Genomic DNA, 14794 nt, shown 5'->3' with positions numbered 1-14794 from the left:
TAGGCACAGCCAAGATACTGCGCAGAACCCTCAAGCTCCCAGGCCTCTGGTAGAGGACCCGAGCTCAGAGGATTAAAGAGACCACCCGCGAAGGGTGAGAAGGGAATTTTTTTTTTTTATATATATATATATATATAAGATCTTGTCCGGCCATATATATTTTCACAGAATGTCCTTAAATTTAAATGACATTTTGTGATGCACCAAATAATGTATTTGTATATATATTCAAAATATATATTTTAAATATAAATGTATTTATTGATTTTACTTGATGACAATCCCATTTCTTTAAAGAAAATATCCTTTTAATTATTTTCTTTATTTTGCACCTGACCACTGTCCTATCTTTAAATACTGAAATAAGATACAAACATAAACTCTCATTTATTATTTATATTTTATCATTTAAAATGAATTAAAATTGTTTATTTCAACCATCTTAATTGTTGAAATTAAACAATTTCAACATGTTGACAGTCATATCTAAAAGTACTAGAAATTAAATATATAAGTGCATTTCTTTAATTATTTCACATATATTTGTTAAGTTTAACCCTTGACCCTTGGAAAATACAATGGAAGAATATCATGCGGGCGTTCCCCTGCGCGTTAAAGGGTTTTAAAGACAGCTTTATCATAATTGTAAGAAATAAATACTTTAATATATTTACTTATTTTACTCCTAATCATAGTACTACTTGTAAGGAATGATTAAAAAAATAATTAATTTAATTTATATCTTTACTTTATCCTAGTGAAAGCCCAATCTTCAGGTGATAAAAAATATGTATTAAATGTTTTTATTTATTTTACATCTGTAAACAGATCTGTCTTTGAAAAAAATACATGACTTTCTTCAAAGGAAAAAATAATCTGACATGGATTAGGACATTTTTGTACATTCAACTTTTTAAACTTGTGTAAAAAGAAAATATGGAGGTAAACAAAACAACCTTTTTCTACAGCAATGACTTTTATTGTAATGTGACAGTTTTTTTTAAAGTATTTTGTTTTATTCCAGAATGCAGAGAGAAAAATTATCAGAGAAAATAAAAGAATATTTTTGGTTAAGAAAATATCTGCAAACTGTGAGTTTGGCCTGTAAAAACAGATATGGCATTTGTCTCCAAAAGTTAATAAGCAGTTTGAAATAACATCGTGGTAATAAAAACATTTTCAGGTGGAACATTGCTGCAGCATTTAATATATGCAGGGATGGTAACACCACAGAGCTGATAGCTGCTCCTATTCAACTGAAATCTGAGTCCCACATGGGAACATGTTCACTCCGTCAAACATTTGTTTCTAAACCTCTGCTGATCACAGAAAGGACACTGCAATTGGTTTTCGTTCTAAGCAACAATAAAGACATTTAGATAGATTTTAATCCCATAGACTGTGTGACTCTTTCCTTAAATCAACCTGGAGATATGCTATATTGCCAAAAGTATTGGCTCACATATGAGCCTTGACTCACATATGAGCTTAAGTGACATTCCATTCCAAATCCGTAGGATCCAATTTGACGTTGGTCCATCCTCTGCAGCTGGAACAGTTTAAACTCTTTTGTGAAGTCTGTCCACAAGGTTTAGAAGTGTTTATTGGGATTTTTGACCATTCTTCCAGGAGCACATTTGTGAGGTCACAAATGGATTGAGGATGGAGGATGAGAAGGCCTGACTCTCAGTCTCTGCTCTAATTCATCCCAAAGGTTTTCTATCTGGTTTAGTTCAGGACTGTGTGCAGGTCAGTCAAGTTCATCCACACCAGACTCTGTCATCCATGTCTTTATGAACCTTGCTTTGTGCTCTGATGTAGTCATTTTGGAAGAGGAAGGGACCAGCTCCAAACTGTTCTCACACGGTTGGGAGCATGGGATTGTCTAAAATGTCTTGGTATGTTGAAGTATTCAGAGTTCCTTTCACTGGAACTAAGGGACCAAGCCAAGCTCCTGAAAACCACCCTACACCACAATCCCCCCTCCACCAAACTTTACACTTGGCACAATGCAGTCAGACAAGTACTGTTCTCCTGGCAACCGCCAAACCCGGATTCATCCATCAGATTGCCAGGTGGAGAAGCACAACCTCAGAGAACATGCCTCCACTGCTCTAGAGTCCAGTGGCAGCATGCTTTACACCACTACATCTGATGCTTTACGTTGCGCTTGGTGACGTATGGCTTGGATGCAGCTGGTCACCATGGAAACCCATTCCATTAAGGTCTTCAGATTAGCTCTAGAACTGTGCACAGTGCTAATCTGAAGACCAGATGAAGTTTGGAGTTCTGTAGTGACTGACTCTGGAGAACCTGGCGACCTCTTCACACTATGTGCTTCAGCATCCGCTGATCCCACTCCCTCAGTTTACATAGCCTACCACTTCATGGCTGAGTTGCTGTCTTTCCCAAATACTTCCATTTTCTTACAATTCACCTGATAGTTGACTGTGGAATATTTAGGAGCAAGGAAATTTCACCACTAGATTTGTTGTACAGGTGGCGTCCTACCACTGTTCCACAATGGAATCCACTGAGCTCCTGAGAGTGAACCATTCTTTCATACATGTTTGTAAAATCAGTTTGCATGATAAGGTGCTTAATTTTATTCAGCTGTGGCCATGGAAGTGACTGGAACACCCGATTCTGATCATTTGGATGGGTGAGCAAAAGCTTTTGGCAATGTAGTGTTTGAGGTTAACATGGAGACTTAGATTTTACTCCAGGGTTTTACTTATAAGAGTGACTTTCTTTGTGTTTGTCTTTAATTATGCATCATCTAATTAAGACTTGTTCAAATGTCAAGAAGAGTAAGTGAAGCATATCAGGGCTATGTTGAATTTTCAAACGAACACAATGATGATGTTTAACTGTAAAAGGTGAACTCAGCTGCAGGAGGAATCCAGAGATAGTTGCTTCGAGTAAAGGGAGTCCAAAACAATGTGAGTGAATGCCAACAATCTTGCTGACTGGAGCGCAGCTCAGAGATACTTTTTCTTTCCAAAAGTAATCTCGTGATCTGTAAGAAGAAACAGCAGCAGCTCATTGTAAGGTAGTTTAAGATTATGTCAAGATTAAGAGCACAGTTTACAGACACCGCAGAATTACTGTACAGTTACATTTACTGTACAGTAATTCTGAGGGACTTTGACTATTTCTCGTCTTTATGCTTAAGAATATTTTTCCTTTACATTATGAAATGTTTTAAGCTTAATAACAAGTCTAAAGGTGAAACTTGGAAAACATATGGAGATAAAAAAGATATAAAAAAATGCAAAGGAGAACCTACAGAGAGGAAAATATATTTATTTATAATGTAGAAAAAATATAGCATTTGAAGTCATTTTTAAAATTAAATTTAAAATAAATTCCAGAGTGAAGAAAAAAAAAGAAACTTAATAAATTATTATGATTGTTAATATTAGTGTCTTCACACTGACCACTGAAAACCCTGTAATGTTTTTTAAGATTTATTTTTGCCATGATAAGGTCTTATAAAATAATTTACATTTGCTGCACATTGCCTTCCAGAAAAAAACGGGATTTTGACGTAGTTAATGATTTGATCTGTATTAAAGTGTTATTTGAAGAAGGAACACACAAAAAAACAAGTTAATACAAATCAAATCATGTCCTGAGGAGTTGTCAAAGTGCAAAAGAAGAATTTCATATTAGTCATTCATGTTAATGTGAACTGTTCACATAGTATAAACAAATCCTACGGAACATCTCAAAATGTTTTTTGCCAAAAATGTCACCACTTACCCAGTGTTTCATCTTGCAGGTTTGTCTTTCAAAAGACTTTGTGAAACAGGAAGTTAAATTTAGAAGGGGAATACGGCGATTGGTCAATGTTCAGCTGAGTTGCAGTGATTGGTCAGATTTGCAGAAAAGTTGCGATGGCAGGCTTTGCAAAATTTGTGAAAGATAAGTGAAATGATTAGATATTTCTGTGTTTTCAGCAGCTCTGGTTTGACATAAAGTGATGCGTCCCATCTCCATGCATGCTTTCCACTAATTGGCTGATGAAGAGCAGAGCAGCACCACCGCTCTCTCACACACACAAATACACACGCACACACACACACACACACACACACACACATTGTGCATCACGCGCTTCACATGATCCCTCTCTGTCAGTGTGACTGTGCACTCAGTGTCTATAGGAGCGGGAGAAGAGTGTGGATGTGATGGAATTCTTGGAGAAAAGGGAGGGTAGGTGTGTGTGTGTGTGTGCCTGCGTGCGCATGTGTGTGTGCGTGCGTGCGTGTGCGCGCGTGTGAGGAGTACTACTCCTACATATTCCCATCCAGACAGAGCTACGTTTCCATGTGGGAGGAGTTACGAGAACAATGATGAGTTCTCGTCTCTCCCTCCTCGTGCTCGGAGTGTGTGTAAGACATCATGTGTGTGTGTGTGTGTGTATATCCATGTAAGTGTGTGTTTAAAGAGCGACAGACTGTCACATGCAGCAGAGGAAGTGAAAGGTAAGCCCCTTTTCCTCATCTTTGTCTCCAGATTCCTTTACTCAGATGTTTTATGCAACAGATTTCAGTTTTGATCAGCCGGATGTTTGAATGTTGGGGTCTGCGCTCGCTCTTCTTTGTCCGCTAATCTTTCATCCACTTTGAGCACTTTTGCTGTCAGGACGGCTGAGCGGGATTGAGTACATTTAAACGATGAAGGGTTGGTCTTAACTCCATCATCCACACCTACTGTTTGTCATGTGTCGCTGTGAAGAGTGTGTATATTGGCTGTGGCTGTGGGCTGCAACAAGCCCCTCTGAGATGATGTATCCTCGGTCCCAATTTGTCAAACTGCTCCCTAAGGATAAACCTTCCATTTTTCATTGTCTTCCCACGCTTGTCTCTCTCTCTCTCTCTCTCTCTCTTTCTCTCTCACACACACACACACGCATTTACACAAGAGCAATACTGGGAGGTAAACTTTCTATTAGAATGCGTTGCCAGCTAACATCTGGTCCTGGATGAGTGCTGGGGGCTGTCAGATGGACTGAAATGGAAAGGTGCTCGAGGGGAGGGGGACTGTCAGGGACAGACTCATGGAGAAGGGGTGAACATGCCTGAAAAAGAGCCGAAACTAACAGAAAGGAACGGAGTGTCAGGAGGAGGAGAGACAGTCAGTGTGGAATATTTTCACACGGCTGGTTGCCCCCCTCCACCCCACCCCCACCTCGGCTGTGTGGACAGGCAGACGTAGCGGCCCTTTGTTTGACACATAGCTGCACACAAAGGCATCCACACTTTACTAGAGCAAACACACACACACACACGCTGCCTCTCATCAGGACCACTTGTGATTGGCTGCAGCTACACTTCATGCCTGTGGTACAGAGCAGTGCTGGAGTAAAACAAAGCCTTTTGGTTAAATTGCATCTTTCCCTGCGTGTGTGCCTAGAGGAGGGAAAGTCTTTGGTCCTACATGTTAGGAGCAGATAAGATGAAGCAGCGTTCAGCAGCAGCTGTGGGAGACCTTTGTTCCTGCTCAGACAAAAGGGAACATGTTGACTCTAGAAAGCACATCGGCTCACTATGAGATTGCTCATCCTGAGGCAGTGTGACTTGACTGTCGCTGGAATATTTTCCCAGACGCGACGTGATTCATTAGGCTGAGCGCGCACACACATATCAGCAGAGATTTTTATTTTGTTCCGGTGTTGTGCTCTGAAATCCGACCTGAAAGGAGCGCCGTGGGTGGGAAAAGAAAGGTTTGCCACATATGAATTCTTGAATTTTTGAAAATATGCAGAGCTCTGTTTAGTGCAGGAGCAGACTGCAGATAGGACTGAGTGTTTCTGATGTGATCAGTCAGAGTTTAAATACAGGGTACAGTGTGAGTATGAGGGAGCCTGACAGCTGGATCTTATGCTGAAATAACAAAATGATCAACTTTAAACATTTGTGCTCCTAACAGAACGGAGCGTTTCTCCAATTCCAGGAAACATGAATCTCTTTGTTTCTCTAGTTTCCTCTTTGTTAGAATCCAGGAGATGTTTCCTGTTTTACATTCTACGTTGAATTGGAGTTGCCACTAAAAACATCTTGTATTAACTTGTATCACATACTTTTCAGTGACTTTGTAGTTACTGATATATTTATACATAATATGTTATTTGTTTCTGTGGTTTGACTTTGTTTTTTATTTCTCTCTTTCTGCAGGTTTAGAGGCAGACTTAAGCAGGCTTGTATTCTCTTTATGCTTCTTTCTTTTGACTACTATTATTCCCCTCTTTCCCTTTAAAGTTTTTTTTCCACCTTTCTCCCTTTCTTTTTTCTCTCCGTTGCATTTTCTATAAACCCAAAGCCATTTTGACCAAAGTTTTAGATATATTTCAAGTTTTGCATCATGTCGAATGCCATAATGCTCCACTTGTGAAAATAAATTTGCTAAGCCTCACTTGGCACTCAGACACACTCGCCACACTGGCTGCATTTCCATTGCAAATGTTCTGCTAATGTCAGAGGAAACATTGGCGTCTTATTCATGTGTTGGAGTGACAAGCCCCGCCTTACTTGGGCGTGGCCATGTAGGCAACGTTTTGGGGGAATAGTTCCGATTTTACAGAAGCGTTGTGGATTCAACATGTTCGAATGACAAACTTGACATTTAATGAGCCCACAAATAATCAAGTTGCTGCTGTATTCAAACTGGCATGATACGGAAAATAGTGATTACACTGCAGTTTTGCAAAATCCATCTGTTCCTACACAGATGAAAATGTTTTATTTAAAAAGTTGTCTTTTTAAATTGCATTGTTCCCAAAAAGCTAATTTATTTCTGTATTTCCAAATTATGCAATTGTGTGGTTAATGGAAACGCAGCTACTGCTGGACTAGAACTGTTAAAAATACAAGAGATTCCAGGAGCTGCTTTCAACAGCCACGGCTGAACTTTTTTTAATCCAGAGGAAAAATAAAATTTACATGGATCATTGGTCATTGGTCATTGTTTCAGAACCTAAGTGGGGTTGAGCTGAGGGTCAAAAACCAATAGTGGAAAAATTCTCCTTCAGATTTTTCTGCTAGAGAATGAGTGAGGCGGCCCCAAGCCATCACACTATTACCACCATGTTTTGCTGTTTTATGTTCAAGCTAAGAGTAGCTGAACTGAAACGTTTAGTTGTGAACACAAAAAGCAAGGACAGAAAAATTCCTTAACAGTGCTTATAATTCCTCACAGTACTGTATTTCAGTTGGATTTTTTTTTCTATTCTGGTTGCAAAGTTTCTGTGGGAATCTGTGGTTGACAGATTTCACACTTTAAGTCACATAACAAGGAATTTAGGGCAATGCTGGGCAAAAAGAGACACGACTGACTCTGAAATGTCATCATTTTCCAATCTGCCACAGAAAGCAGGACCATGGCACTCTGAGAGGAACAATGTTTAAAACAGTTCCTGGCACTGAGCTGACAAAATACTGCACAGAAGTAGGGCTTGTAAGATTGGTGGTTATGCAAATAAATCTAATAAGGACAGACAACGCTTCATTCCTGAGCTATAGAGAGCATGTTACTGTGCACATAAGGAAGCCCCAGTCTTGCACTTTTCACTATGCAAGTTATTACCACAGAGCCTAATCCAGCACACTGCACAGAGCTACTTAGAGATAGGAGGAAGTGAGTCTGGAGGCGAGGGAGAGGTGAGGCTTTAATTCCAGCTGAGAATGGCAGGTGTGTTAAAACCTGATAAAACACAACATTAGCTGAGTGACAGACTTTGCTAGTGGCTTTTATCAGAGGATGTGTGTGCTCATGTGCTTGCGGGGTTGTGATAAAAAAGTGTGTGTGTATGCATGCGTGTGGGTGCGTGCATTTGGTCTTGGCAGGCCGTCTTCCCCTCCATTGTTTTCTGTCTTTCTCTGCTTGTTTGTTTGGTGCAGCTGAGAGGAGAGCAGCAGTGAACCAGGTGCAGCTTCCACTGAGAACATCAGCAGAACCTGCTCTCTAAAAACGGGGCGAAGAAAAAAAAAAAAATCTCAAATTCATTTCTTTACTCTCCTGGATTAAAGCTCCAGCAGCGCTGACTAGAACATTTAGAAGTTTAGAGACGCTTGCTTAACCATTACCATTAGTGATTTTTTGCAACAGCAAGCCTTTTTCATGGAGGTCAGTTGGGGCGGTGTACTTTGGTCATTAGATGACCCGTTTCAGCTGGTTTTTGGGGTCTCTGTGCCTGACTGTGCATCCTTTTCTTGATGGGTTCAGTACGTTTTCCCTCTATCGTTCCACTTCATTACATATTGTTTCTTTATGAACCACTTTTTTATGATTAGTCTGTGATTTAAGTTGGCATGTCAGTGGTTTCACCACCACTTAACACAACTGATCCGTGCAAACACAGTTAAGAAAAAGGAATTTACTGAATGCATATTGTGCCAAAAAAAAAGAATTTTGTATGATATTTCAGTAACTTTTTATGATTTAAAATGCTATTTTATTTATTTTACGAGTTAAAACTGGTTGAAGATTTTAATATCTGTATACAGTGGACCCTCACCCACATTTATCTGTGGAATGTAACTTCAAATTATTTGTGGAAAACTTGCCTATTTGCAGATTTTTTTTATCACTAAGCCCATCTAAAATGTTTGAAAGAAAATATGGTTAAGAAGTTGAAAGACCTCGGCGCAATGCCAATTTACACTGTTGTTGGAAAGCAGCCAATCAATAATCCATAACCTTGTGAATATCGGGGTTCACTGTATTTTGGGATTTTTTTTTTTTTTTTTCTGTTGTCATATTTTTCAGAGTCTTGAACTACATTCAAATTCTTATTTTATTTGTGTTGTGCTATTTGTATTTTGAGATCATATCATATTTTTGAACAATATTTAAGTTTTTTAAATTTTATTTTGAAAAATTTTTGGGGGGCTTTAGTGGCCTTTATTTGACAGTGGTCAGACAGGAAGGGGGGTTGTGAGACTCGGGTGTGATGTCACATCCAGCTCCGCCTTTCGAGGTTAATGGAGCTGATCACATGACCATGTTGGTTTTATTGTTCCAACAGTGCTGCTTGATTAGTGCCATCATAATTATTACCGTATTTTCCGCACTATAAGGCGCACCGGATTATAAGGCCTACTGTCGGCTTTTGAGGAAATTGAAGGTTTTTAGGTGTGCCTTATAGTGCGGAAAATACGGTAACTGAAATACTTAGGACTGCTGTATCAATTACCTTAGTGGTCAATGAATCAAACTTTATTCTTATGTTCAGTAGGCCAAAGGAAGAGAATCTTCATTGGCACAGACAGAGAGTTTGCATACTGCTCTATTAGGTTGTGTTGTAGCAATGGCACATAAGTTGCTATTCATTGAAATTTAGACCAAAAACTCAGTGAGGACCTGGACCTGCTGGAGATCAGATGACATGCTGGAGCAACCTGAAGCTCTTTAGGCTCCAGAAACGATGTCAAACTGAGCAGAGGTTTAACACATAAACATCATAACTAGACTGGTTAAACCTGTTTAATGGGTTTTAACAGAGGGATGCATAGAACAGACTGACAGTAAGGATATAAAGGTCATGCTTTTGCTTAGGCTGCAGGCTACTATCAACAGGCTATTGTTGATTATTTTCTATCAATAATTCAAGACCATTTTTACATTCTCTCTGTTGTTGTTTTTTCTGATTGTTTTAATAATAACGATAGTTGACATTTTAAGTGGCAGGGATTTAAAATACATGATCAGCTTTATTTTATTATTTTCTGTCTCTACATAAAATCTGTTTAGTATGTTGAAGAGCAGAAATGGCTCTTTAGATTGTAATAGCTCATAATGCCTCTGCTCCATTATTAACTAGGTTATGAAGCATTCCTGCTGAGTGTCTTCTTACACCGGAGAAAGTAAAGGCAAAAATAAGGCTAGAGTTTGAATTAAGCCACGTACATAAATGGAAGTCATCCCGTCTTTCTAATAAGGACAGAAACATGAAGTTGTATCAGTGTGGCTCCGCCTCAGTCAGGTAGCTTCAGCAGAGCGGTGAGGACATGCTTCCTTCACTGCTGAGGGATTTGTGAGCGGACCCCAGGAGCCTCCATTCTTATTTGGGCCTGCCCTCATTTTTTATCCTCATTTCTCCTGATGGAGGTGAGGCTGTTGTAATGCAAAGCGCAGTGCTCTCCATGAAGCCAGCACACATCCATGTGAACATAACACCTCTACCTGCTGTGTATCCGGCCTCGTTTCATGCCACTCTACTGATGGACGGTACTTTAAATAGGAACATTGTATCATTTTTAAAACTAAGACACATGAGCATGAATTTATATTCAGCTTTAGCTTGATGCGATATTTTCAATAAAACCATGTCAATTAGATAAAACATTAGCTGTATATGTTTGCATCGGCCTGATTAGGAATTTTTTTATTTATTGACTGTCACATCGTTACTGTAATATTTTCAACATTACAAACTTAGTGTTTTCCTGATGTTGTGCACTAATATAAACACACAAATAAGTTTAAGCCCATAAAGTATGAGTAAACTGATCTCATTGTGCCATGAGGAGCCTGCTAATGTGTGACAGGTCACATGATCGCTGTGTGACTTCCACCCATCACTGGGAACAAACAGACACAACTCAGCCGAAAATGATCTGTTAAAAACTCACAACAGAAAAAGTGAAGAGAGTGTAAATTATGATCAGACTTTTCTGGGATTTAGTTGTATGAAGATATCTGCAACAAGGTTTAATTTAGGTCCAACTTTATGCATTTCAATGGAAACAAAACCAAGTTCAGTCCAGGATACAACTGACAATAGTCCAGCTGTGTGTAACCCTTATGCAGTTTATTCAGCAGAGTGGGAAAAAATATGTTGCCTTTTTATTTTTAGCAGAACTAGAGTCAGGGAGGGAGACGATCCGTTCCAACAGGCTGAAGAACTGTCGGGTTACTGATGAAGGAAAATCTCAGTTTTCTATCAGTCTTTCTATGAGCTGCTGAATTTAAAATATGGTTTCAGTTCTGAACTGATTGCCATCATTCCTGAATCTTTAAACGGCAACAACATGTGAGTTTTTCCTGTACGGAAGTATGTCCTCCTGACGCTCCCACTGATAACCGTCTCCTCTCCCAAGAAAAACAGGCTGATTTCATCCGGCCCCCTCCAGCATTCAGCTGCTGAACCCTCCCTTTCTTTGCTATCTCTGATTCAGAGCAGCGGCTGCTTCGTCCCCGAGCTAATCAATGCTGATCATCATAGAGGCATGATTAATGAGCTTATTATCAACGCAGAGCGGACCTCATCAGCGCCTCAGACAGAGATAGAGGCAGCTCAGACAGACAGCACTCACACATATTAAGCATACATGTCAAACATTATTATGACATATAAATCTGTCATATTTCTCAAAAACTTTGGATATATAAATGGCAGTCCAGTATTTGAGAGGCAGATTATTTTCCTTATATGGAATGGATGGCAGTAAGATCCTGTATACTTCAAAAATATGCAGTTGAATTCTATACACATTTCAATACAACAGATGTAATTCAGAAGAGTAAGTTGTGTATAGTCATATTTGGTGTATTATGCATAGGAATATAAAAGCTTTTACTTCATCCTGGTCCCTTTGAACCACTCACAATAATTGTTTTTCTCTGTCAATATGTGTATGTGTTACTTTTTAAACTTCATTTGTTTAAATAAATATAAACTAAAATGAAATGAATGACTGACATCTGGTCTGATCCCATAGGTCAGCTGTCAGCCATAAGGTTACCGACTGAAGTCAGCTGAGAGGTAAGAAAACTTCTCTTCCTGCTTCCTGTCTACTGAAACGCACCGTCCCACTGCAGTTTAATACCATTGCAGCCATACATGAACTGGTATGATTGTCCGTTTCACTCTCAGAAGTTGAAATTTTCAGGTTGAATAAAAGCCTATTGCAGCGCTTTCTGAATTCCGACTTGGATGCTTCTGTAACAACCCCAGTTTTTGGGTAAGACACTAGCACCCCCTGGCCTGCTGGTGGTCAGTCGGCCCGGTGGTGCCGGTGCATGGCAGCCTTGTCTCGGCTGTGGCTACTGTCCAGTAGCTTACCACTATCAGTGTGTGTACGGATGAATGACTGAATGTAGCGTGAAGCGCTTTGGGGTCCTCTGGTGCAGAAGGAAATGGTACACAGACCGTGTACCATTTATCTGTAGTGCAGGCAGAGGGAAGAGGGGAGTTCTTTTGTGGATCTTAGGTGGGGATGAAGTGTTGTGAGGTGTGAATGGATGTCTTCTAACCTGGTGAAGTTCAGCCTCCTGTTCTATGCTTTGCTTCGTCCAGATGGTCTGGACTCTCGGATATTGAGAAACGATGGCTGGCTGGAGGCGTGGACTGTGTTGAAGTTTGAAACAACTGGATCTAGTGCTCCAGTTCAGTCTGCAGACTCTGTATCTGTGGTCCAGTGCTCTTTCTGGACCACTGCCTGGGACTGCCTGGTGCCTGGGAGTTGCTCACTGGTGAAAGTAACATAAGAATAGCAACAAAGTACATTTAAAATACAGAAAAACACAAAGTAGGAGTAAACGTAATGGCATTCACGGTTTTCAGATTAGCACAAGCTGTTGAGCCAGTTTATCAGTCATGTTTATCAGTTTTCAATCTTCCTTCCTTCAAGTCACTGAATACATTATTACAGTATAATCCTTTAATTTAGCTGAAGGTGATGAGCAAATAACTGTAAAAACTGAATGATTTACTTCCTTTGAACTGAGGAATCATCTCCTCCCCAAGGTTGGAACAAAGCAGGATGGAGGTAGTTTCTTTTTCCAGGACAAAGTAAATGAACGGGATTGAAATAGGCCAGTAGATTGACTTTATTCAGAAGAATGGACTGGAGAAGATGATGCTTTTAGTTTTTTTAAAACTAAAAGCTCTGGTTGGTCTTATGACTCAGCTGCCTCCCATGTTTGTTCTTATTCACAAATTTGTCTTTAAAGCAAAAATAATACAATCAAAAGAATAAAGTGCATTTGGTCAATTCGCGAGAACAGGAAATCCTAACCTTTCAAAGATGCTGTGGTTTTATTACCAAGTCACAATATGAGGAATCATCCGACTGTTTCTTAAGGTTTTCATAGTTATTACAATTATGAAAATATATTGATGTAGCAAACCTTCAGGATTCTGCCTACCATCCACAAGATGGGGCCAGACAGTCAGTTATAAAGGAACTGTTTTAGTTGATCCAGTGTGGTAGTAATTAAAATAATTAATAAGTAATTCAACAAACAAATAACAAAAATACACAACTGTAAATTTAAACCCCAACCTTTTAAAGATAATTGAATCGTTTTTCTATCTTGCATATCTTGCACGCCTGCACACCAGTGTGTCCCGTGGGAGCCTGGCAGACGTCCTACACACTGATGAAGCTGTCAGTCGCACTGTACAGCTCTCTGAAGCAACCTCCGTTTCCCTACAAGCAATCTTACATTTCCCCTTCCTCCTTAATACTTTTTACTTTGTAGAAAAAAAATTAGTCATCTCGAGCTCTACTACAAACCCGTCTATAAAAATGGTGAGATGAGGCTCTTTGTCTGAGAACGGTTAATTAGTTGTGAGTTTGGGTTTAACCTGATAATCCTGCCTCCACTCAGATGCAGCTGAGACTCACTGGCTTCAGTTTGCATTCAATCTGAAATGTTTTGCTGCATAAATGCCTTTATCTAATTTTAGTTATGGCAAAATAACTCATTCAGATCCTCGTCCTCTTAAAGGGGCAGTATTATGTATTTTCCAGCACATTCTGTCATTTTATGACAGTCAAGTTACTATGCTAACTCCAGTTGCTATAAACATGCTTTATGTCAAATAAGTTAAAATAAATTTAACTTGATACTTTAACCTCTTTAAAGTGGCTTCCTGCTCTTTTTGAAACTCCACCTTCAGGACTCATCACAACATGGCTCCTCTTTTAACACAGTTTTTACCAGCATTTCACTGAGAAGTAGCTCTTATAATGAGATCAGCAGATGCGCAGTTCCACCAGGTGTTTGCTAAATGCTGCTGGCTGGTCTGAAGGAGTGAAGTGAAGGAGCTGCTCTGTGAGTTGGAAGCTTGGAAACTGCAGCAGAGTGGAGCTGTGTCTCGAGGGCAGGGCTAGGTCCACCCAGGCGTTTAGCACAGCTCATTGGTTGCCATGGAGATTATAAGATTTCTCGAACATGCATGAAATAATCAAGGCAACAGCCCAGGTATGTTTTTGATGAGGGAATACCATTATAACCTGACGCAAAGCTCCAAAACAATGATTTTACATAATATGGCTTCTTTAATGAAGTGATCACAATCTGATTTCATTTTTCTATCAGCGCTAAAGTAGGATTCATATGGAGAACTTTCTCTGTGCTTTCCTTATTACAGAGGTCATGGTTGAAGTAGTCACCAGACTGAATGAGTGTTTATGATGGTGAAGCATGTTGTGTGTTTCCTCCGGAGGTAATTTAGTGAAGCAACAACCTAACAGGAGCCGGTCATTTGGCAGCTCTGGCTCTGTGGATGACAGCTCAATGTGCTGCTGGTGCAAACAGAGGAAGATGGCGGGAGAGGAAGTGAGGATGATGGAACCCTGCAGAGCATGACATGACATGTTTGTGTATTTGTGTGGACAAGACATCTGCGTCTTCCTTTTTTTTCTCTGCTTCATTCTTCCTCCACTTTTTCAACTCTCTCTCCTCCATCTTGCTCCTTGCATCCCCGCCTGCCTCCCTGCATGGCTCCCTCCGTCCTCCCAGCTGTCGGAGGGGACGGCAGCTGCTTCGGAGCAGCTGT

At 39.9% G+C, this 14794-nt stretch overlaps 1 long non-coding RNA gene across 3 annotated transcripts in view; it reads left to right on the top strand.

Moving 5' to 3' along the window:
- The window catches only part of LOC103136952 (uncharacterized), a 33118-nt gene that overhangs the window by 6557 nt on the left and 11767 nt on the right, over positions 1–14794 (top strand). For all 3 annotated transcript variants that reach the window (XR_001661884.1, XR_001661883.1, XR_001661882.1), the window contains exon 2: positions 11727–11770. This is a non-coding gene — a long non-coding RNA (uncharacterized LOC103136952). The remainder of the gene's footprint in view (positions 1–11726; positions 11771–14794) is intronic.

This window comes from Poecilia formosa, unplaced genomic scaffold (assembly GCF_000485575.1).
Source record: "Poecilia formosa unplaced genomic scaffold, Poecilia_formosa-5.1.2 Scaffold36, whole genome shotgun sequence".
NCBI classification, from domain to species: domain Eukaryota; kingdom Metazoa; phylum Chordata; class Actinopteri; order Cyprinodontiformes; family Poeciliidae; genus Poecilia; species Poecilia formosa.
This window is presented reverse-complemented; position numbering and strand designations above follow the sequence as displayed.